We start from the raw sequence: 25,216 nt of genomic DNA, 5'->3' as shown, positions 1-25,216 counted from the left end.
TTGTCCAAGAAAGTAAGACACGATGCCGGCCACATACAAGAAGAGGACCAACACATAGCGCGGCTTCCTTTTTGCGGTGCTACAACGAGCAATATAGCCAGAGTCCTGAAGAGGCAAGGAATAAAACCAGTTTTCCGACCACCTAGGAAAATTAAGGAAATGTTGAGACCAGTCAAAGATAGTCTCGGCTTAAGAGTGCCGGGAATTTATACTATTCCTTGCGAATGCGGCAAGAATTACGTGGGCCAGTCTGTAAGAACCGTTGCCGACCGCTGCATCGAGCATCAACGCCACCTGAAATACAGGTATTTGGAAAAATCAGCGGTAGCTGAACATAGCCTGCTTAACAAGCATAAGATTTTATTTGAAGAAACCAGAGTAATAGCCCACACATCGAATTACTGGGACTCTGTGATCCGGGAAGCAGTCGAAATTAGACTTAGCGATAGTAACTTTAATAGAGACAACGGCTATGCACTTAGCAACACTTGGAAGAGTGCACTGGATAAAGAAAAATCGCAGAGAAAAACTTCTCGCACTTTACCTCCTGATTCAAGGGATGGCGCTGCAAGCAACGCGGGATAACAACTACATCTATGGAAGTAGAGGGCACTACTTCACTACGCGCCATATCGCTGATGTATTCCAGCCAATAAGAAGCCGTCCTTTGCATATAAAAGTGGGAACCTCGCTAGTTCACGACAGTCAGTTTTAGCCCTGACGACGACCATGGAGGTAGTGGTCGAAAGCTTGGAGTTTTATCCTGATTTGACGCGGCATGTACACCGAGAGATTTTTACTCAAGAAATACGTCGCGAAAGACTTCGTAGCCATTTCTGTTTGTTACCATCATAAAATGCTTGTAGCACCGCATCTTGAATGGTATGAAACACAAACGTCAGACAGGCACAAGTGACTAACTCTTGACGGACACAACGTGTTGACTTCTGTAGGTTAAGAGCAAAATTCTATTGACCATGTTATATTTGTTGAATGAGCACACAGTCGCGAACTGAGGACTTCACCTTAAATATACAACCAGTGCCTTCGAACTGCTCGTGCCATCGAAGAATGCTTTGGGGGACCCGGTCGTGCGCGAATACTCTATGGTTGACCATACTAACGTTGGAACACTTCTCTATAAATCTACTCGTTCAAATCAAACCAAATTTGAAACATGCTTACCTCGTCATATTTGCTTCCAAGCGTATTAAATACATAGCAGTGGCGTTGTTACTAAAGTAGAAATTCCAAAAAGGATAGGTGACCCAAAATGCTGGAATTTATATTTGTCAAACATTTTATTTGACTGATATAATTCTAGTGCGTTTCAATGAAAGTGACATAATTAATCTTCGTCACAAGTTTCACTGACACATATGTACTAGTGTCTGAGAAAATTGTACCTAAAGTTAATACTTTAATACTTTCGGGAAAATGCATTTAAAGTTTTTGATACACTCAAAATTTCTTCAAACTACGGTCAAAGTCCAAACTCGCCAGGTAAGTTGCTGTCATAGGTGCATGTTTCAGTATGCTACAGCTTATGCTTGGAGGGATTCTTTTGAATTCCGGACTCTTTCGTGGTTTTTAGGGCACTCAGTGACGGTGAAAAAGATTTACAGGATCTGTTGAATGGAATGAACAGTCTGATGAGTGCAGAGTTTGCACTCAGAGTAAATCGAAGAAACACGAAGATAATGAGAAGTAGCAGAAATGATAACAGTGAAAATGTTAACTAATATCAGGATAGGTGATCCCAAAGGAATTCAGCTACGTAGGCAGCAAAATAACCCATGACCTAAAAAGCAGACTACCACTGACAAAAAGGGTATTCCTGGAGAAGAGGAGTCTACTCATATCAATCACAGGCCTTAATTTGGATAAGAAGTTCTCAGAATGTACGTTTGTAGCACAGCATCGTGTACTATGTGGTCACACGTATCCGGACACCTGGCTGAAAATGACTTACAAGTTTGTGACGCCCACCAACGGCAATGCTGGACTTCAGTATGGTGTTGGCTAAACCTTAGCCTTGATGACAGCTTCCATTCTCGGAGGCATACGTTGAATCAGGTGCTGGAAGGTTTCTTCGGGAATGGCACCCCATTCTTCACGGAGTGCTGCCTTGAGGAGAGGTATCGATGTCGGTCGGTGAGGCCTGGCACGGATTCAGATAAGGACTCTGTGCAGGCCAGTCCATTACAGGGATGTTACTGTCGTGTAACCACTCCGCCACAGGCCGTGCATTATGAACAGGTGCTCGGTCGTGTTGGAAGATGCAATCGCCATCCACGAATTGCTCTTCAACAATGGGAAGGAAGAATATGCTTAAAACATCAATGTAGGCCTGTGCTGTTAGAGTGCCACGCAAAACAATAGCGGGTGCAAGCCCCCTCCATAAAAAACACGACCACACCATAACACAACCACCTCCGAATTTTACTGTTGGCACTACACACACTGGCAGATGACGTTCACTGGGCATCGCCATACCCACACCCTGCCATCGGATCGCCTCATTGTGTACCGTGTTTCGTCACTCCACACAACGTTTTTCCACCATTCAATCGTCCAAAGTTTACGCTCCTTACACCAAGCGAGGCGTCGTTTGGCATTTACCAGAGTGATGAGGGGCTTATGAGGAGGCGCTCGTCCATGAAATCCAAGTTTTCTCACCTCCCGCCTAACTGTCGTAGTACTTGTAGTAGATCATGATGCAGTTTGGAATTCCTGTGTGATGGTCTGAACAGATTTCTGCCATTACACATTACGAACCTCTTCATCTGTCGGCGGTCTCTGTCAGTCAACAGACGAGGTCGGCCTGTACGCTTTTGTGCTGCACGTGTCCCTTCACGAAGTCCATGAGTTCTGGGGAGCGCCCCATTCTGCTCTCTCACAGTGTATAACGACTACTGAGGTCGCTGATATGGAGTACCTGGCAGTAGGTGGCAGCATATAGCACCTAATATGAGAAACGTATGTTTTTGGGGATGTCTGGATTATTTTGATCACATAGTGTACGCTAGTGAGACATGGACTGTGGAAGAACCGGAAAATTCAATACACATTCAAAGGATTTGTCGACCGGTAATTGCGCTCGAAACAGGAGCAAGATGTTCAAAATTCTGAAGAAACGTGGGGTAAGCTGTAGGGAAAGGCGGATAAGGCATAATATGTATAAGAATGAAGGGGGGACAATAGGACTGGAAGACCACGAACGAAGCGCTCAGTTTAAAAATGGCGTAAGGCAGAGGTGCAGTCCCTTCCTCCTACTGCTCAATGTATGTCCAAGGAACAATGACGGAAAAAGTAAAAGTTCAGAGTTGGATTAAAATTGAAGGTGAAAGGATGTCAGTGATATGGTTCGCTGTAGACATTGCTATTCTGAGTGAAAATGAAAAAGAACTGCAGGATGTACTGACTGGAATTAACAGTCTAAGCAGAATATCAGTTGTGAGGAAATCGAAGAAAAACGAAAATAACGACAAGTAGCAGAAATGAGAACTGCAAGAAACTTAACATCATAATTGGTGATCACGAAATAGGCGAATTTAAGGAAGTCAGCTATCTACGCAGCAAAATAACCCATGACGGACGGTACAAGGAGGACATAAATAGCAGAATAGCACTGAGCGTTCCTGGACAAGACAAATCTACTGGTATCAAACATAGGCCTTAATTTGAGGAAGGAATTTCTGTGAATGCACACTTGTAGCACAGCGTTGCATGGTAATGAGACATGGGCTGTAGGAGAACCGGAACAAAAGCGAGTGGAAGCATTTGAGATACAGGGCTGCAGATGAATGTTGAAAATTAGATGGATTAATAAGGTAAGGAATGTGGAGGTTCTCCGCAGAATCAGCGCGGATCGGAACATATGGAAAACACATATAAGTAGGAGGGACAGGATTATAGGAGACCTGTTAAGACATTGCGGAATAACTTCCATGGTACTATAGGGAGCGCCGCGCGGGATTAGCCGAGCGGTCAGGGCGCTGCAGTCATGGACAGTGCGGCTGATCCCGGCCCTCGGCCATGGGTGTGTGTGTGTTTGTCCTTAGGATAATTTAGGTTAAGTAGTATGTAAGCTTAAGGACTGATGACCTTGACAGTTAAGTCCCATAAGATTTCACACACATTTGAACATTTGAACTAGAGGGAGCTGTAGAGGGTAAAATCTGTAGCAAACAGTTTAGATTGTAGGCTATAACTGCTAGTCTGAGATACAAATGTTTGCACAGGAGAGGAGTTCGTAAACCAGTCAGAAGACTGATGACTGAAAAAAAGAAAAAAAAAATGAAATTACTGGTACACATTAGGTTATTTCTCAATCTCTTCCTTCTGAACACTGTACACTAACAGATCAAACGCACATACACACAGAACAACAGTTTACATGACAGACATCGTTTCTTTACTTAAAGTAATTTGAGAAAAGAGTATTTAACTAAAATATAAAGCATTGATAAGTGGGAGTTGTACGATTATCGATGAGACAAAAAAAATGGTTCAAATGGCTCTGAGCACTATGGGACTCAACTGCTGTGGTCATAAGTCCCCTAGAACTTAGAACTACTTAAACCTAACTAACCTAAGGACAGCACACAACACCCAGCCATCACGAGGCAGAGAAAATCCCTGACCCCGCCGGGAATCGAACCCGGGAACCCGGGCGTGGGAAGCGAGAACGCTACCGCACGACCACGAGATGCGGGCTATCGATGAGACAGATTGTGAAGAAAAATAACGATAATATTACATAAGATAAGATATTTTGTTTGCGCTAAGGACTGAACGCTTATTTGTGTTCGGAATACAGAAGTAATTCAGTTAATTTTGATGTTACGAACTGGAGTTGCAAAAGTCACACTTATAAGTCATTGACGTTATTAAACGTATCACCAGGTTTTAGTGAAAAGTGAGACGGTCTACCTACAGAGCAAACCGCTTCATTGGCATTCATCGTTTTTGTGAGAAGGAAATACCGAATTCTCCGTCAGGCATTCTATAACACGCTAATTTACCAAAAGAATCGGCGTGGGCTAGGAGAATAAGTAAAACATGACGTTAGTTGCCATGCTTGCTGTTCATGTTGTATACTAATGACCCAGCAAACTATATTAACGATAACTTCAGACTTTTCGCATATAATACAGTTATCTATAATGAAGTATTATCTGAAAACTTCTTTACAAATATTCAGTCGAATCTTGATAAAGTTTTGAAGTGGTGAAAAGATTGTTAACTGAATTTAACTGTTCAGAAACATCGTAGGACTCCGTGACCTTAATATCAAAGAGTCACAAATGGAATCAGTTAATTCGTACGAAATCTGTAGGAATATGAAACAGTACGATCAAATATTCTCGGTCGTAGGTAAAGCAGGGGGAAGACTGCGGTTCATTGGTAGAATAATAGGGAAATGCAATCATTTTACACTCTTCCGACCCACCCCAGAATATTGGTCAAGTGTGTGGGACTGTACCAGATAGGAGTAACAGACGATATTGAATGGATACAAAAAAGAGCAACACGAATGATCACGGTTTTGTTTGATTCATGGCAGAGTTATTAACAATATTCTGTCAAATTTAAATTGGTCCAACATATTAGTTATAATTTTTGGTTATAACGCGAAAATTTTATTACATGTTAAAAAATAAAAATATTAGTAGAATTTTTGAAAAATATAACCCCTTTATTGTGAAGTACAACTTTTTTAAAAGGTATGAGATTTTTTATTTTCATTATAATAAAAAATCTGAAGAATTCTGTTTTAACCTATCATTAAAAATAGGTCAAAATACAAAACTCTTCTGATTTTTTCGTTTTAGTCATTAGATTCGGTTAAATTTCACAGATAAATTAAATTGGGATGTCCCTCAGGTTGCTGGGTTGTTGGGAATCGGTATTAGTAGATGGACAATGCCAGTAGCCCCAGGCCTGGGGCAGGTCCTGCGATATACATCTACTTCCAGGTGTACAAATCCTATGAACATGTCTTGATGTCTCTTTAGTTTAGCTTCTGTTCTCAACTGAAACGTCAGAACAGACTTTCTGGTGCCTTTACCTTTTTTTAAAGTCAAACTAGTTGTCATCTAAAACACCCTCAGTTTTCTTTTCTATTCTTCTGTTTAACTGTTTAACTGTTAAGCTGATTGCGCGGTAATTCTCGCGGTTGTCGGCTTTTGCAGTCTTCGTAATAGTGTGAATGATGTTTCTTTGCGGAAGTCAAACGGTAGTTCCCCAATGTAATACATTCTACACACCAACGCGAATAATTAAGTCTTCCAGAGCTTTTTTAAATCCTTATTCTAATACGGATCTCCTATTTTTTCTATATCGATTCCTGTATCTTCTTCTATCACGTCATCAGACAAGTTTTCCACCTCGTAGAGGCTTTCAGTATAGTCGTGTACCCTTTACACCTATCCGATCTGTCCTTTGCATTTGATAGTAGAATTCCAATCGCGCTCTTAATGTTATCGCCCTTGCTTTTAATTTCACCGAATATTCTTTCATCTATATGCTGAGTCAGTCCTTCTGAAGATCATTTCTTTTTCGATTTCTTTGCATTTTTTGTGCAGCCATTTCGTCTTAGCTTCCCCGCACTTCTGTATGCTGAGTCAGGTCTCGAGAAAATCACTTTTTTCGGTTTCTTCACATTTTTCATGCAGCCATTTCGCCCTAGTTTCCCTGCTATTCCTAATCATTTCACTCCTGAATGACCTCTATTTCTGTATTTCTGAATTCCTGAATTTCCTTGATGATTCTTGCACCTCCTTCTTTCATAGAGAAATTAAACAATTTCTTCTGCTACCCACGGTTCCTTTGCAGTTATCTTCATTGTACCTATGTTTTTCTCTCCAAGTTTTGTAACTGTCCTTTTTGAAGATGTCTATTCCTCTTCAACCTAACTGCCTACTGTGCTACTCCTTATCGCAATATATGTAGCCTAAGATGACCTTCAAGCTCCGATCTGTTGCCGTGTCCCAAAAAGTCCCATTGATTCTTAATGACTGCTCTTTCAACCTTCAGCCTATTCTTCAACACTACTAAATTGTGATCTGAGTCAATATCTGCTCCTGGGTACCCCCCATAATCCATTATTTGATTCTGGAATCTCTTATCACGATGAAATCTACATGAAATCTTCCCGTGCCTCCTCGCCTTTTCCGCATATGCCTCCCGCTACTGTGATTCTCGAACAGAGTATTCGCTATTACTTGCTCAAAGATATTCGAGAACAAATTAGTCTCTCCCCTCTCTCATTCCCAGCACCACATCCACATTCTCCTGTAACCCTTTCTTTTATTCCTTTCCCTACAGCTGCGTTCCACTTCCCCATGACTACCAGATTTTCATCTCCCATTACGTACTAAATTACCCTTTCAGTATTCGCATATACTTTCTCATCTCTTCATCTTCGGCTTGGTACGATGGCATGCATACCTTTGTCAATTCTGACTAGAACAATTCTGTCACTGAACTGTTCGCGGGAATTCGCTGTCTGTGCTACCTTCCTATTCAAAAAGAATCCTACTCCAGTTACATCATTTTCTGCTACTGTTGATTTTACCCTAAACTTGCCTGACCAGAAATCCTTGCCTTCTTTACATTTCACTTCACTGACCCCCACTATATGTAGATTGAGACTTAGCATTTCCATTTTCAGATTTTCTGGCTTTCCTACTGCGTTCAAGTTACTTACATTTCACGCTCCGTATCGTAGAACGTTATCCTTTCGTTGGTTATTCAACCTTTTCCTCATGGTCACCTCCCTCTTGGCAGTCCCTCACGGCGATATGAATGGAGGCCTAGTCCCGGAATCTTTTGCCAAAGGAGAGATCATTATGACATTTTTAACTATAGGCCACAAGTCTTGTGGATGCACTTTGTCTTGACGCAGTGGTTTCCATGCCTTCTGCATCGTCATGCCGTTGGTCGTTGCTGATTATTCGTGCCCTGAAACTCTGTCCGCCCTTCCTCCCTCTTTGGCAAGCCTGTTGGCTGACAGGATGTCTGTTATGGTGACTTTTATTCAAATTTTAAGCGGTGGTGCGTTTCGAACGTGGGCCTGCGCTGTAAGTGGAGAAATAATAGACACGAAAATCAAATGTAGGTACCCTTAATTGCCACCGCCACTTTAAACCTACCATAAAACAATGGCGTTGCCCCTAACTATTCCCAAAAATTGTCCCAAGGCAGTAGGCTCCACGAGGCTATTAAATGCTATATTTAACTACATAATTATTAAATGTGTACAACTGAAAGTTATATAAAATAGAATGTTACAATAAAATGTGATTCAAAGCAAAAACTAAAATAGCTTTGTATATTGCTTGCGCTACTTCAGCTAAACAATCTTTCTTCAAGAAATGGTGCAACAGGGGCTTTCTTGTCCACTGCCACTGGCGTTTTCTATTTGCAAACATTTTAGTGCAATAGAAAACCCCTTAGACCACGGGAATAGTCCGTACTGTAAAAGGAAGGTTGGAATATACCCAACAAATAATACAGAGTACTTGGAGCAAGTGCTGCTCTGAGTTGAAGCCTTAGCCCAGGATAGCAGGGTTGCATCAAACCAATCAGATAACTGATGACGCAAAACAAGTTAGTTTCTATGAACACACAAATAGAGAGGGGGGAGGGGGGGGCGCAACACAAAAAGGTTAGTCCCGAACTTGGCAGTAACTGGACACTCACAAAACTAACAAACGTTTCGTTCGTACTCACCGTAATTGGCAAAGATTAATAGGAAAGTGACATTTCGTCAAATAAGATTTGTTGCACCCCTCCTCCCTTGTGAGGGTTTTCTCTTTACTTTAGCACCTCATTAATGTGTTTACAATCAAAAGCGCTATCACTCGTATCAAATGGTAAACTAAGTGACATTTATCTCTGTGTTCTGTTGTAATCAAGTGCACGATTCTATGCATTACTAAGTGCATACCCTGTGTCTCTATCGAAGTTTTTATCACTTAGTCTATTTTTCACTCCTTCTCAAATCACCAAGTCCCACTAGTTCGAAGCATGGCCAAGAATTATCATATATTCAAACATAGTGTTGTACTTATTTAGTAGACTGTGCTTACCCATCACTAATCTTTTAAAATTGCTGTGCTTCAGCTAACTCGGATGCTCCACATACGGTCGGCATCAGTTCACATGGTTTAGCTTACGTAACCGCTGCAACACCGACGAGGAATATTGTAAATCCCTGGCATTCCAAGGCGAGCGTATCTTAAACACGAAGTAACATTTCATTAATTTTCCTGGATGGGTGGAGTACCAGTATGATTCCTTGTCTGTTTCGGACTCTGTGTTGTTGCACTGCAGAATGAAAGCGGCTCTATGTGTTCACCGATAACTTTTTATCGAACTGAGAACTTTTTGACCGTAGCGAAAGACTTTGTAGTCACAACAGGAATATTACTCAGAATTGCTGGGAGAAAATCCGCGACAAAAAAGCTACCGAAATCAAGAACCATTTTTAAGATAAGAAACAGTAAACTGTTACAGTCCATTGGGATCATAGATCACAATGGATGTAAGATGAAAACCGAACACACGAGACAACGAGACCATGGAATGGCTTCAGTCAAAAGTAAGGCCTACTAGCGTTAAGACATTTATCCCGCTGGGATACGAGACAATCAGTTTCTGTTTCGTAAAACGCGGTCGCCCGCTACGTGTCCACAACCGCTTCCACTCCTCCACTTCCTCTTCCAACTGAAACTGGCATTCACGTACGTCTTTCCTCAGGTCGCCAACGATGTGAAGAGTACACGGTGAAAGATCCTGGTTGTGCGGAGGATGATGCAGCTGTAAGTAGGCTGTTTAGGTGTTTATGTTGGTGACGCCACCTAGCGCTCAGTATGAAAATCACTGGCTGTGCTGTGTGCAGTCTGTGGCTGGTTGGCATTGTTGAAATTTTCGCCATTGTAGTATTGGGCAGTTGGATGTTAACAACGCGTAGCGTTGCGCAGTTGGAGGTGAGCCGCCAGCAGTGGTGGATGTGGGGAGTGAGATGGCGGAGTTTTGAGAGTGGATGATCTGGACGTGTGTCCACCAGAGAGAGTAAATATGTAAGATTGGATGTCATGATCTGATATATATATTATGACTTTTGAACACTATTAAGGTAAATACATTGTTTGTTCTCTATCAGTAGTTAGTGCCTTCAGTAGTCTTTTATTTAGCTGGCAATAGTGGCGCTCGCTGTATTGCAGTTGTTTGAGTAACGAAGATTTTTGTGAGGTAAGTGATTCATGAAACGTATAGCTTATTGTTAGTCAGGGCCATTCTTTTGTAGGGATTATTGAAAGTCAGACTGCGTTGCGCTAAAACTATTGTGTGTCAGTTTAGTGTTGATCAGAATAAGTAAAGAGAGTAATGTCTGAGTACGTTCAGTTTTGCTCAGCTATTTGAAAAGCAAGTAATGTAAGAGCTTTTCCAGCACAGTAATTCATTAATTTTTCTAAGGGGACGTTTCACAGTGTTTCCCCACCAAATCGCTGAAGCGAAACATTCCAAAAAAAATTGTTCAAATGGCTCTGAGCACTATGGGACTTAACTGCTGTGGTAATCAGTCCCCTAGAACTTATAACTACTTAAACCTAACTAACCTAAGGACATCACACACATTCATGCCCGAGGCATGATTCGAAACTGCGACCGTAGCGGTCGCGCGGTTCCAGACTGTAGCGCCTAGAACCGCTCGGCCACTTCGGCCGGCGCGAATCCTTCGCCCGATTGGCAGTGTGGGGCGGTTGTTATTGTGCAACAGGATGATTCCGTCCGACACCATTTCTGGGCGTTTCGACTTCGTGGTACGTCGCAGTTTCTGCAAAGTGTCTTTTTAGCGCTGTGCATTGATTGTGGTTCCACAATCGACTGATCCCTGCAGTCGAACAAGGAAGGTATTGGAGTGCCTTCATTGCAGCTTCCGACTGGAATAGACCACGTTACAGTCCTCTGAACTGCGTCTTCAATCCAAAAACCGTTACTTGTTGACACAGCAGCATCAAATATGCGAACTCTCAGAAGTAATGTATGATTTGATTGCAAATTTTTAGAAAATTTACTCTTGTATTTATCTGACTAGTAAATGCACTCTCAAACGTGATAATCCACTCTCGAAAGTCTTATTGAGAGAATGATGGGCTTAGAAGATCAGGTGCGATTATAACAATTTTCAAAAAAAGTTTCTAAGGACTTACTGTGCTATCGATGTTAATAAATTCTAACTGGGATTCAGTTACGTAAAAGTCAACTAGATACTTCGTGACGACCGCAACCTATAGAGGATTATAACAAATTTTTAGAGTTAAGTGTGATTACGTGGAGCATCTTTCCGTACTGCAGGGGCTATGCATCACATGAGGCGGGTAGTGAAAGGCTCTTACTACTTAAAAAATGTTTGTGTTCCGTGATGAATTTGAATTATGACTATACGAAAAAAACGTAATTTGTAATATGTGTATTTTCCTAGCCAGTGTGTACATCGAGACATACACTATGTGAACAAATGTATCCGGAACCTGGCTGAAAATGACTTACTAGTTCGTGGCACCCTCCATCGGTAATGCTTGAGTTCAGTATGATGACAGCTTCCACACTCGCCGGCGTACGTTCAGTCAGGTGCTGGAAGGTTTCTTGGTGAATGGCAGCCTATTCTTCACGGAGTGCTGCACCGAGGAGAGGTATCGATGTCGGTCAGTGAAGCCTGGCATGAAGTCGGCGTTCCAAAACATCCCAAAGGTGTTCTATAGCATTCAGGCCAGGACTCTGTGCAGGCCACTCCATTACAGGGATGTTATTGTCGTGTAATCACTCCACTATAGGCCGTGCATTATGAACAGGTGCTCGATCGTGATGAAAGATGCAGTCGCCATCCCCGAATTGCTCTTCAACAGTGATAAGCAAGAAGGTGCTTAAAACTTCAATGTAGGCCTCGTCCAATGTTTACGCTCCTTACACCATACGAGGCATCGTTTGGCATTTAATGGCGTGATGTGTGGCTTATGAGCAGCCGCTCGACCATGAAATCTCCTCCCGCTTAACTGTCATAGTTTTTGCAGTCGATCCTGAAAATCTCATTCTGGAAACATCCCCCAGGCTGTGGCTAAGCCAAGTCTCCGCAATATCCTTTCTTTCAGGAGTACTAGTCCTGCAAGGTTCGCAGGAGAGCTTCTGTAAAGTTTGGAAGGTAGGAGACGAGATACTGGCAGAAGTAAAACTGTGAGGACGGGGCGTGAGTCGTGCTTGTGTAGCTCAGTTGGTAGAGCACTTGCCCGCGAAAGGCAAAGGTCCTGAGTTCGAGTCTCGGTCCGGCACACAGTTTTAGTCTGTCAGGAAGTTTCATATCAGCGCCCACTCCGCTGCAGAGTGAAAATCTCATTCTGGAAACATCTCCCAGGCTGTGGCTAAGCCAAGTCTCCGCAATATCCTTTGTTTCAGGAGTATTAGTCCTGCAAGGTTCGCAGGAGAGCTTCTGTAAAGTTTGGAAAGTAGGAGACGAGATACTGGCATAAGTAAAGCTATGAGGACGGGGCGTGAGTCGTGCTTGGGTAGCTCAGTTGATAGAGCACTTGCCCGCGAAAGGCAAAGGTCCCGACTTCGAGTCTCGGTCCGGCACATAGTTTTAATCTGCCAGGAAGTTTCATATCAGCGCACACTCCGCTGCAGAGTAAAAATCTCATTCTGAATCCTGATGCAGTTTGGAATTCCTGTGTGATGGTCTGGATAGATGTCTGCCTATTACACATTACGACCCTCCTCAACTGTCGGTGGTCTCTGTCAGTCAACAGACGGTCGGCCTGCACGCTTTTGTGCTGTACGAATCCCTTCACGTTTCCACTCGAAAACAGTGGACTTAGGGATGTTTAGGAGTGGAAATCTGACGTACAGGCGTATGAGACATGTGACACAAAATCACCTGACCACGTTCGAAGTCCGTGAGTTCCGCGGAGCGCCCCATTCTGCTCTAAGGTCGCTGATATTGAGTACCTGGCTGCAGGTGGCAGCACAATGCACCTAATATGGAAAAGTATGTTTTTTGAAGTATCCGGATACGTTTGATCACATATTGTAGTTCTCTGCCCTTATCCAGTCAAACCACCGTATACGGATTGCGATAGTCTGTCTAATGTTTTACGTATTAACATGTTCATTGTGATATCTTTCAAGTGCATCATTCATGGTACCTGTGTACTGTATCTATGCTCTTGAATTCATTTATTCTAATTAATCTTCCTGAGGGGGCTGGCTTGTTAGTCTGGCAATATTAATGGTAGAAGGGTCGGATGCTCTTCCTGTCACCACTCCTCCCCCTGCTCCCCTGCCCCACCAGCAGGACGGGATTGTGTACCCCTTCTGTCTGTCTCTAGTGTTATCCTATCTGATTGTGTGAGACCGTTTCGTAATTTTTGCGAAGTTGTAATTGCAGTGTGATGTGGGAACCAGCTCAGAATTCACCTAGTCTAATGTGGAAACAACCTAAAAACCACATCCAGTCTGGTTGGCACATCGTCCCTTGTCTACAGCTGGCAGCGCGGATTGAGTTCGGGCCTGGCGTTGTAAGGCACTTGTCTAGCTCGACGGGTCCAACTAGGAATCAATGAAAAAGCACTTGTCTAGCTGGTCGGGTCCAACTAGAAATCAATGAAATCATAAAAATCATCAACTTTTGGAATTAACAGTTTAATAATAATAACAGGCTATTTTTACCAGAATTGACCTGAGAGACGAGTTCCTTAACCTGTAGGGATACACATGGGGTAAAGTAAACATCGCTGCAGCTTTGATATGTTGGCAGTACTGTCAGGCAAACTGTGATCTTCCACATGCCTTCCAACAATGTGTAAGTTCTCCAGTTTCACGCACTGACTTTTTGAGTAAAGATGTGTCTTCTAGTCCGTGGATAAAAAATATCCAGCGCGTGTGCTGACGTAGCCACTGAGCTCTGGGAACAGATTGCAGATTCGAACATGATAAAGACAAAGCATCCTGTGCAGGACATTGTGCAAACGAGTATGAGATAAATCATGAATCTGAGAGCGAAAATGATCACATTTATGGGAATGATGGTAATACGGATACTGAACAAGAGGTAGACAGAGATCATTCGGAGGATATGGCTGCAATATCTCAAGGAAGCTAGGAAGGAAATGGTGGCACTTCCTGAAAAAACTTTGCACCACCAAGAAACACTTTCCATCACTTATCAAATCTCCTGTGAGGTCCATCACTGGTGTGGAGGAGCTAAGACAGAAGGAAGCTAGATTGTTTTCTGAGAGATGATAGACGCGTCCCCGGAAAAATGACGGGAAAATCAAAACTGTGTGCAAGATTTGCTGCACTTGAATATGCAAGGTACATACATTTTAAATTTGCGAAGAATGTGTCGGAAATAATGCTAGTTAGATATAAAAGAAAATGCGCTACAATACACTGTCTTTTATTTAATTTTTTTAATTATAAGAAGTTAGTGTTTACATCTTAAAAATCATTAAGTACATTGTTAAAGTACTATAGTTTTGTGATGTATACATGTGTATTGGGATTTTCTGAATAGTTTCAGGAGAATATATTTTGTAAAAAATACTCCAACCGTGTACTAACGTCGCAAAAATCGGCGTGTGTGCTTAGGAGTTAAGACAGATTCTTGATATTGATGTAAAAACGAAGATTTCATCAACACTTTTTACTTAGTCTATAAACTGAAAGTTTTAAATTATCCGGCAGGAAGATGCATCAAGTCCATGGAGAGCTATAACAAGTTATTTACAATAACCGATAATTAGAAGCAGTACATGCTTCACATTGTACCCGAATACCGTCGCAAATTCCTACTTCATCAAAGAATAAGGATTTGTAGAGAAGTATTTGATTTTCTCATTACATTTGCCTCAAAACCTTTGTTCTTAGTGCTGTTATAGACTGAATTATTAAAGTTAATACAACAAATTTGATAACTGAATCGAAATTTTAACCCTCTAACTCAGTGAAATTTTTTTGAGATCATAAGTAAATGAAATTTTTATATCATTTTCCTCTAGGGCACGGTTCCCTCTTTTCCTTAGCAGCCCAAATTTCACGTAACTCATTTTCTCGTGCGATGAAAGCAAATTACGAGGAAGCAAAAAGAAAAATATGGACCTTGAGACATAAGAGCCACACTTGTGTCCCATACAAACATTTGCAGAAGAATACCTCGACGAATATACATCAAAAGACGAAAATGTTTCATATACAACTTGTTGGAGGCGAAATCTATATCCACGGTGGGGTGCAGTCAATGAGAACGAGACTAAATTATTTTTTATGCGAGCCCTACTTTTTATTGCATATTACATACTGTGATAAAAATTAAGCACCGTGTTGAAATAAATTAACTCTACTCGATGCACACACAGGATGTTTTGTCAGCATACAAGAGGGTTCGTCAGTACACAAAGAAATACGTAGCTGTTCAGTATAACCTCTATTCCGTGGCCAACCAGGGTATTTTCAGCCGGAACGGTGTTCCGGCACTTCCCAGCGAATTTTTTGTGAACTCACTGAACAAGCCGTCACTGGGGACTTAAATTAGTACACGTGTACTAAATCACAACGTAACATTAGCTTCCGCCGCACTGGCCTCAGTGAAGCTGACACAGATGTCCACAAAGGAAGAGGAAACGGGGGTCAATGGGCACTTGCCATCCCCCTCCTGTAATCCGGAATAAAGAGTTTTTATTCATTACAGAATTCTCGCACTCTTCTGCAAGTGATTACCTTTGGTTCTGCAAAACCTCTCGTTTAGCCAACACTGTGTGGCTAATCGCACCGAGAAAATACTACTGCAATTACCGTCTTCCCTTTGAAGGTGTAGTACCAGACATTCCACTATAGAGCGCAGGCTTCATTCATTTGTCAGTCGTTATCCTTTCCATAATAATGAGCAAGCTGCTGTACAGCAGATAAAATGAAGGCAGAAAAAGGCCGCTCTTGTTAGTCGTATCGACTTCCTTGAAGGCTGGTCCTTCTGGGCCGCCCACTCCCGGAAAGAAGGCCCTCCACGTCCATCCTTCCTCAATTTTGCCGATTATGCTAAGTTTATTTATTGTGTGTGGGCCGATATGCAGATACAGTAACTGAGCACGTTGTGGAACTCTCTTCTTTCTACCTCTTTTTTTTGCCTTCTGTTTCGTGGCCACTTGGTACATGCGAGGCACGCACACGCACACAGCTGAGGGGGTGCGAGTCGAGGAGGTTCTTGTTGTTGTGTACGACTTCATAAACAAAGGTAATGAGAAGTCGGTTACAGACTAGTGTGACAACTGTTGTAGAAAAGCTGGACAGGAGCAGAAATAAATAGCAAACAAGTTAACAGAGTGAAGAGAAGGGCTGGAAGTGTGAGTGGGCCGTGAGGCTGCCACCGACCGTCCTACATCGTGGAGCATAGGACACTCGCGGTACGGAGCTGCCGGAGGCATGGCTCAGCGGCCTTGCACCATTGGGTCCGTCAGAGACCGCGCGATCGCTATCGGCATCTGAAGAAAACTTGTAATTCCGTTGTCAACTTTGACGCACATGGGATGATATCGATATGTGGTACCACACGTGGAAGAGCGAGAGGAATTGACCTTAGTGGGGCACTGGGCTCTGATGTAACCGTGTCCGGTGCAGTCAATATTGTACGCTGGCTTGGGGCTCGTGGCTTCCTTTCGGGTTCTGTCCACCTTGCTGCCCTGGCGCATTCTGATGGATGTATGCTGCATGTGTGCAAAATGATGAGGGGTCTCCTGCAGAGCCAGCATGGGTTGTTGACCTTCCGAGAACTGTGTGTCCAGCATCGCAACCCTCTGACCCCATAAATAGCTCACCGTCTTTGCATATTGTGAGTGCATGTTTCCATGGTTATGGCTTCCTGCGTGTAAAATCTGTGTGGCTTAGCCATGACGCCAGCTCACGATTGAAAGCGCCGTTTACTCTGGCGGGAAGCTATTTCATTAGACGATGTTCAAATAATGTGTGGTGGTAATTGAGCATACTAATTTCGGAGGTGTAATTGGCGCTAAATTTGCCCCTCAGCCCAGAATGGCACTTACAGACTTCTGTCGGACCCAGCGCAATGGGTTTTGGGTGGTTGCCGTGTGGAAGGGAGGCAGTTCTCTTCTGGACTGCTGAACGCAAAATTTAGAAATTTCGTGGTTGTGCTTCTTTTGTGGTATTCGCTCCAGGGTCCTTTGGTCGATCTGGCATACAGCCGCCCTGACTGCAGCATCGGCCTCCACCCAATGCAGCCATCGTCCACACTAAGAACGACAACAATAAAGCTAATGTATGCAGCTCTGGCACTTAGGAAATAAATAGGCTGTTAAAATACCCCCTCTGAAGTAAACTCAACTCTACCGAGGTTGCAAAATGAATAAATTTGGCAAGCTCCATAGTAGACTCTCTGGAGTGATCAATCAATGGTGCATTGTATGATAATTCACATCTGATTTTATTGGCCACCGGTACACACTAAGTTGTACAGTATCTCACAGAGAGCAGTTAGCGCTTGTGGTCAATCTTGCAATCATTCAAGCTTGATTTCAGTTGTACTTGATGCTTATTATTGATGTTTTCCAATGCATAATCAGTGTTCACACGAACATGTTTGATTTAAATAAATCTCTTTTTGATGTCAATATTGAATGTACTTGCAGTAGAAGAAGTGGTGGTAATATGGACCCCCAGTTTCTTTTTCACTACAATATTGAACACTAAAACAATAATAGAATAATAGTACCTTAATTGATATAGTTATACTCTACTGACAGTTAACTAAGGCTTTATATTGATTACATTCCTTAAAAAGGTCAGAATACATTTTTTTATTATTTTATTTCCCAAAGATGATAAATTTGACTGCGAACAAGATGTGCAGTTCATATGGCCTCCATGGCGTTTGTAATATGCACCCCCAGCATATTTTAAGATTTTTTTGCTGTAAGAGAAACGAAGAATTGCTTTTTAATTAAAATACGTATTTATTATGAGAGATAAAACCATAAAAGTACGAAGTAGCACAGTACTAGCGACAGAAGTCACAAACAGAGTCCTCTTTCTCCGCCCCCGCACATTCGTTGTGAGCCCATAAAGAGCACATTAGGCACTGCATCCATAATTCGCCACGAACATAATATGAAAACTTCCAGTCACATAATAGGCAAGGAGCATCGTCTTTATCTGGTTGGAGGAAGGTCACATGGAGAATCACCAGAACCAGTTGAGATCCCCATGACGTCATCGTCACCACAATCTGAGTCAACACTGTCCATTTCTTCTTGCTTAATCAAAGTTTTTTTAACTGACGACTACTCTTACTAACACCTCTTCCGCGACCAGTTGCACCATCCCATCTACTACGAGTTTGGGTTTGGGTTCCAGAAAAGATGGCTGTGATATAAGTCAAGTTTCTTTTGATAGCTGTTAATTTCCCTCGTCTACGTCCACGGTCACAAAGATATATGGAGATCCTGTCACAAGACTAGCAACACACGGTTTTCGACCACGAGACGATGCTTTCATCTTCTCAGGTATGGGATGGATATCCCTTGGAGACCCACTAAATGCAATTTCAATAGCATCAAGGTCCTCTTCTGTCTGAACTCTCTTTTAGGGTTTCTGTTGTTTTGCTTGGTCAGCAGACGCAAGAATCGGGACTTCTTCCCCAGCGATGAATTCATCATCTTGAAATATATTTCTTTCTAGGGGATAAATTCCTTTTACCCTGTGTGCCGGACCGAGGCTCGAACTCGGGACCTTTTCCTTTCGCGGGCAAGTGCTGATATGAAACTTCCTGGCAGATTAAAACTATGTGCCGGACCGAGAGCACTTGCCCGTGAATGGCAAAGGTCCCGAGTTCGAGTCTCGGTCCGGCACACAGTTTTAATCTGCCAGGAAGTTTCACATCAGCGCACACTCCGCTGTAGAGTGAAAATTTCATTCTAGAAACATCCCCCAGGCTGTGGCTAAGCCATGTCTCCGCAATATCCTTTCTTTCAGGAGTGCTAGTTCTGCAAGCTCCGCAGGAGAGCTTCCGTAAAGTTTGGAAGGTAGGAGACGAGGTACTGGCAGAAGTAAAGCTGTGAGGACGGGGCGTGAGTCGTGCTTGGGTAGCTCAGTTGGTAGAGCACTTGCCCGCGAAAGGCAAAGGTCCCGAGTTCGAGTCTTGGTCCGGCACACAGTTTTAATCTGTCAGGAAGTTTCACTTTCTAGGTTGTATACATGGTGCTTACATCTAAGTATTAACCAATAATGGTACATTAATAAAGTGAAATTCACATACCTCTCAAAGTTTTGAACAGGAGCTTGGAAAAATATAACCTCACTGTCACTCAACCACTGTACTGACCTGCTTCCAGCGCTACTACAGGCCAGTAAGGATACTAGTAGACTAGTTCCAGCTATAACCACTAGAGTTCAGCTAAATGTTATTAAGATATTAAAGGGGGCCATATTTGTTGCAGGGTCCATATTACCACCACTTCCTCTAATTAAATGTATTTTCCATACCCTCTCTTTGGTTACAGATTTTGGTGGGAATCAATTAATTTTTCTAATAATTATTTACGTAAAGTTGATGCAACTCAAGTGGCGTAGCACCAGGATCAACAACTAAATTCCCATATTCAAATTCTTGAGTAACACCTCTACGTGCAGTCGTTTGAAGGTGGCTGGTATTAATGATCTCGGCTCTGATACTGGTTTATTCAAACGAGACAGTCTCAAGCTGTCCCCCCTTGGGAACCCCATCCATCCCGTATCGGTATATCGCAGTGTTGTTGTCAAGTTGGCTACGAGGCGTGTTCTAATTGTAGCGGAATCAAATTCCCGTTGCAGCCTTCTTAACGCAATCAACAATAGTTAAAAGTAGTGCTTTGTGGGGTGATTGTTCGGTTTCAGAGAGCGTCACTTGCGCTATGCCTTAACGATCGATTTCACAGCAGGCTTGTCGTCTTCATCGCGAAATGACATCCAAGAATACGTTACAGAATGTCATAGTGCTGGAAAGAGGTGCAGCCTGGGTAAGGAAGTTTGGTGAGTTCGTTCAGAGTACAATAGTTATTTAACAACGAGTGAACGCTTCTGCTAGGTCCAGAAAATGAGGCTAATTCTGAGGACTCTAGTACGCTAAAGCTGGAAACAACGATAATTCGAATTTGGCTGGTAAGGCCTGGCGGCAGTCAGCTACTGATGTTTCATCGTAAGACGTCAGGTAAACCAACCTGTAACACAGATCAGTCCTTTCTCTTTCCAACACACATCTTCCAATATTCTCGATTCGGTTTCAGGTGACGAAGGCTATATAGATGACACCAACAAAGTAAGAGGCCAACGGCCTTGTCACAGTGGTAACACCGGTTCCCATCAGACCAAGTTTTGCGCTATCGGGCTGGGCTAGCACTTAGGTTGGTGACCATCCAGTGTGCCAAGCTCTGTTAGTAAGCGGGCTGCTCTCAGCCGTTGTGAGCCGAACTGAGGAGCTACTTGACTGAGAAGTAGCGGCTCCGGTCTCGGAAACTAACATACGGCTGGGAGAGCGGTGTGCTGACCACATGCCCTACCATACCCGCATCCTGTGACGCCATTGGGAGGAGGATGACACGGGGGCCGGTCGGTACCGTTGTATTTTAAGCATTTTCTCAAATCACAATGCTCATTAGATTCGCTCTGCAATTTTCTACATCTAGCTGAGGTCTGAATGTGCACCAAACTGCTACTAATATTTCTCTTTTCGAAACTACTCACAAGAAATTCAGTATACTGAGATACATGTACCTCACAACTTACAGGTCGGCGAAGATAAGTGGCCCCTGAGATACAGTGGCTCAGGAATAGTATAATATTGATAATATCTGAAGCAACACTATGGGATGATTTTTGGCCAGTGAGAGCACAAACGATTATAAATCCATCGATCACTGATACTATTGATAAACATGCAGAATTTTTACCTGCTTTGATAAAAAGTTCTACGCCTTGCTGTTCCTTTGCCTGCAACTACACGCGCTATTGAACCATCCTTCAGTACCCAACGAAGAGTGAAATTATTGCTGTGTTCTACGACGACTGAAACCAGATTATGTGGACTTCACATGCTACTTGTTGACAGGAGAAGAGTAATTGGTTCAAATGGCTCTGAGCACTATGCGATTTAACTTCTGAGGTCATCAGTCGCCTAGAACTCAGAACTAATTAAACCTAACTAACCTAAGGACATCACACACATCCATGCCCGAGGCAGGATTCGAACCTGCGACCGTAGGGGTCGTTCGGTTCCAGACTGTAGCGCCTAGAACCGCACGGCCACTCTGGCCGGCGAAGAGTAATTGACAAACCTGATTTTACTAACTTAGTCATTGACAAATTCAGGCAAAAATCTCGGCCATTGTTATTCACCGTCAAAAAGGATCAGGTGTAATGTTAAAATTTGTTTAGTCTCATATCACATCTGGTTGTTCATGGGTAGTCTTTTCTTCATCAGCTCTTGTTAGAAATGCAATTAATTATTTTATTGTTTTGAGCCGTAACTTGTAACATTTCATTTGGTTTGACTGAAACTTCATTTTTTGTGAATGCGAATAGATGAATTTTTTGTAAGCAAAGTTACATATAACAGCGTATAAGCATTTTTATTGTCTATTCTCTTCGTTTTCACTGTAGACGAACATTATTCAAAGGCTCTTCGTGACTGGTTACTTTCGTTTATAGTCATCAGTATTCTCATTTCTGATTTTTTTATTACTCCAGAATCTTCACACCCATTATAAGATTTACGTTAGTGGTACATGAATACATTTGTTAAAAATATTTTACTGCTTCCGTTTTTATTGATTATTTTATTGGATATATGTAAAATTTAACATGAAAGATACAATTTTAGAGTGACTTGAAAAATGTGTCACATCAATAATCATTTCAATAATACAGATAGTTTGCTTTGAAGTTAATCATAAAATCACGCTTATTTTTAGATTATAAAGATAATCTACGCCTGACAAATACTGATTTCTCTAATTTTAGAGTTTTGCCTCCCCCCCCCCCCCCGTAAAAATTTGTGCTTTCGCCCATTATGTGTGACCAATGTGTTGTGATGGGTCGAGGCGTGAAGCGAGATACTGTATATGTGTGTGTGTGTGTGTGTGTGAGAGAGAGAGAGAGAGAGAGAGAGAGAGAGAGTGATAGACAGCTAGTGTATCCAAGATAAGTTGAACTTCGTTCTGAAGTTGTTATCGGTACATATTTGTAGCCTTCGTAGCGACTATCTATTATTTACGACTGCCAGCAACCTCAATAGAACCAGGGAGCAAAGTGACACTGCTGTAGGGACGAACTGTAGAACTTCTTGTTTATACTACATTCTGTGATTTTATTGACTCCCTGCCTCCGTAGCCGAGAGCCAACGCAGGCTGGTGCAGTGTTACTCGACTCGGAAGTAAACTGGTTCGAATCCTGGTGGTGGATGAAATTTTCATGACTTGTACTTGGCCATCAAGGGGTGGAGAGGAGGTTGCGCAGTAATTCATGATCATCACTCTTGGTACCAGTGTCCAGAATTCAATTCCGTGGCGACTCTTGAAGCGAGCGCATGTGACACTTGATGATGATCCGTCCATCGAATTGGGACGTTTAGCTCGACGGCTGCCTTGGTGTTATTTGTGAAGAAGAGGCTATGTGCCGGTACCATGCTTTGCCCTTTCCCTTCCTTTCATCCATAACAACACACTGCATGGTCCAGAACACTCATCATAGTCACTGTAAGTTAAATAAGGAAAGATCACTCAAACAGCCAATGAAATTATTAAATTAAAAACAGAAGAAAAATAATAAGCAGATAACTCTTCCTATCACGTCGGTGGAAGGCAACGGCAGACTATCTCCAGAAGGACTTTGCCATGAATGGGATCTATCATGGGACTTTGCATTTGCGTTGTATTGATTATAGGAAATTATGTTCTAAAAATCTGAATTTCAGAACAGTATTTTGTAAAAAACGATTTCTCATTGTAAGTTTTATCTCAAGATTTCAACAGTTGAGTCTTTGAATTTTTGGCTCGGAATGGGGGAGGGCAGCGTATTACGGTTGAAGACGTGCGCAGTGCGGACGACAAAGTGTATTCTTTCCATGGAGATTCATCACCGTTGTCTGCGGCACAGTAGGAGCTACTGCACCGCATGCTCACCTTAATATGCTCTGATTTCTAAACAGATCAAATCACAATTAGTAGCTTGTAATGCATACGTGTATTCCCTTTACGTGTTTAAGCCAAGTATTACGCACATTTATGCGATTGGGAATGCTCAGTAGCAGCCAGGCTACATGTACATATGACAATGAAGCGTCAGCAAGGAGCATTAGTGATGAAATCATAGGAGGCAATGTTGTGCAACCTTAGCAGGGACAAGATACGACATTTCGGGAGTAGGATCTTACAATCTGAGACAGTGTTCTGAGACAAACTTCCGTCATAATGTCCACAAACGTGACGTATTTTCTTTATTAAAACGAGTATAGTACAAACGTTGTTAACAATTATCAACTGGCAACCCTAAACACTCCATTTCAGCAGGATCGCAACCTACATGGAACCTGGCGCCTGAGCGTTACTACTGTGCGACGAGGGACTATCGAAGCAGTAAGACACCAAGTTAGTGATACAGAAACCAGAGAAGTAAGGCAGAGTCGCTTCCTTCTCGCTACAATGCCACAGAGGGCATCGTAAGCTATCGCTTGGGGCGCCAAGCTGAGAGGGGCGTGTCCATGTGCAAGCTTTGTATACACTGCGTTTCAAGATTACTAGCGGAAACTGTCATGGATGAAAGTGTACGAGATAAAAGAGGAGAGGCGAGGTGCCTAATAATAAGTCACTTGTATGGAAAAAATGTTCTCCGACCGGCCCTGTAGTTATTATACATGGGCTAAGTTCTTGGAAACAAAAACTATCAGTTTCAAGAAAAGCATACGGGAAACGTGGGAATCTGCGGTAATAATTAGATGCTGTACCTCAACTTCCAACGTGACAACATTGCGAAGCGTTTGAGACATTTGGAAGGAAAAACAGATGTGAAAACTATTTGATTTTACGGCAAAGTATAAATGTTAATGTCTTATGTCTACAGTCAGTGTTTGGCAAAATGAAAAACAATGTTTAATATTTGAGTACGATTACAACAAAACGCTATTTAAATAAGAGTTGAAACGCGTCTGTTTTTAAAAATACCCAACATACCATCACACTATATAACAGCTACGGTCGCAGGTTCGAATCCTGCCTCGGGCTTGGGTGTGTGCGTGATGTTCTTAGGTTAGTTCGGTTTAAGTATTTCTAAGTTCTAGGGGACTGATGACCTCAGAACTGAAGTCCCATAGTGCTGAGAGCCACTAAGTAACAGTTTCGTTTGATATAAACAAGCATACAAATAGTAATAGTACCTCCACTAACTTTATCACCTATTATGTTACGTGATATTACAGATAAAAGAGCTAACAATATGGCGGTGAACTGTACCTGTGTGCAGACGCTACGCACCGTGCTGTCGCCTGCAACGCCGCGCACTCTCTGACTGTAAGTCCTACGCTTGTCTCGTTACTCGCGGCCAAGGTCAGGAGCACGTGCGCAGCTGCCGAGTTGTGGGTTGCGCAACGCCCTGCAATGAAGAACGTAATAAAGCGAAAAAATCAATGGGGTCTCTCAGGAGGTTTTCTTCGTCAGAACGTCTGTTCATTTGTTGGTCGAACTTTCTCGTGTGGCAAAATACCATCAGATTCTAATCGCCAATAGCTACTTAACTATTTATGCGTAAACACTGGATGAGCCCATAACGGGCCGGCCGTTGTGGCCGAACGGTTCTAGGAGCATCAGTCCGGAACCGCGCTGCTGCTACGGTCGCAGGTTCGAATCCTGCCTCGGGCATGGATGTGTGTGATGTCGTTAGGTTTAAGTAGTTCTAAGTTCTAGGGGACTGATGACCACAGATGTTGAGTCCCATAGTGCTCAGAGCCATTTGAACCATTGTACGTGTTTGTCGCGCAGTGTCCGTTTTCACTGTGGCGTCCTCGTACCAGCGTAGGCGCATCCGCGATTTAGTTTACGAATTAGTTTCGTGTAAAGAGCCCCACTCGACGGTCAATAATACGGCACACTATCCCTGTGCAATATTATTGACGTTAGCC

General features: G+C 42.7%; 1 protein-coding gene across 2 annotated transcripts in view; it reads right to left on the bottom strand.

Moving 5' to 3' along the window:
* LOC126237108 (glutathione S-transferase D5-like) overlaps nt 1-24,623 on the bottom strand; it is a 50,163-nt gene extending 25,540 nt beyond the window's left edge. The window contains exons 1-2 of one of the 2 annotated variants that reach the window (XM_049946920.1): nt 24,552-24,603; nt 13,855-13,969 (exon numbers count right to left, since the gene is read on the bottom strand). The gene's annotated coding sequence lies outside the window, so the exon portion shown is untranslated. Of the gene's footprint in view, nt 1-13,854; nt 13,970-24,551 lie in introns of both variants that reach the window. The other variant, XM_049946921.1, reaches the window with a different exon arrangement.
* Between the last annotated feature and the right edge of the window lie 593 nt (nt 24,624-25,216).

Source organism: Schistocerca nitens, chromosome 2, assembly GCF_023898315.1.
Source record: "Schistocerca nitens isolate TAMUIC-IGC-003100 chromosome 2, iqSchNite1.1, whole genome shotgun sequence".
Classification (NCBI taxonomy): domain Eukaryota; kingdom Metazoa; phylum Arthropoda; class Insecta; order Orthoptera; family Acrididae; genus Schistocerca; species Schistocerca nitens.
The sequence above is the reverse complement of the archived record's forward strand: the minus strand, read 5'-3'. Positions and strand labels throughout refer to the sequence as shown.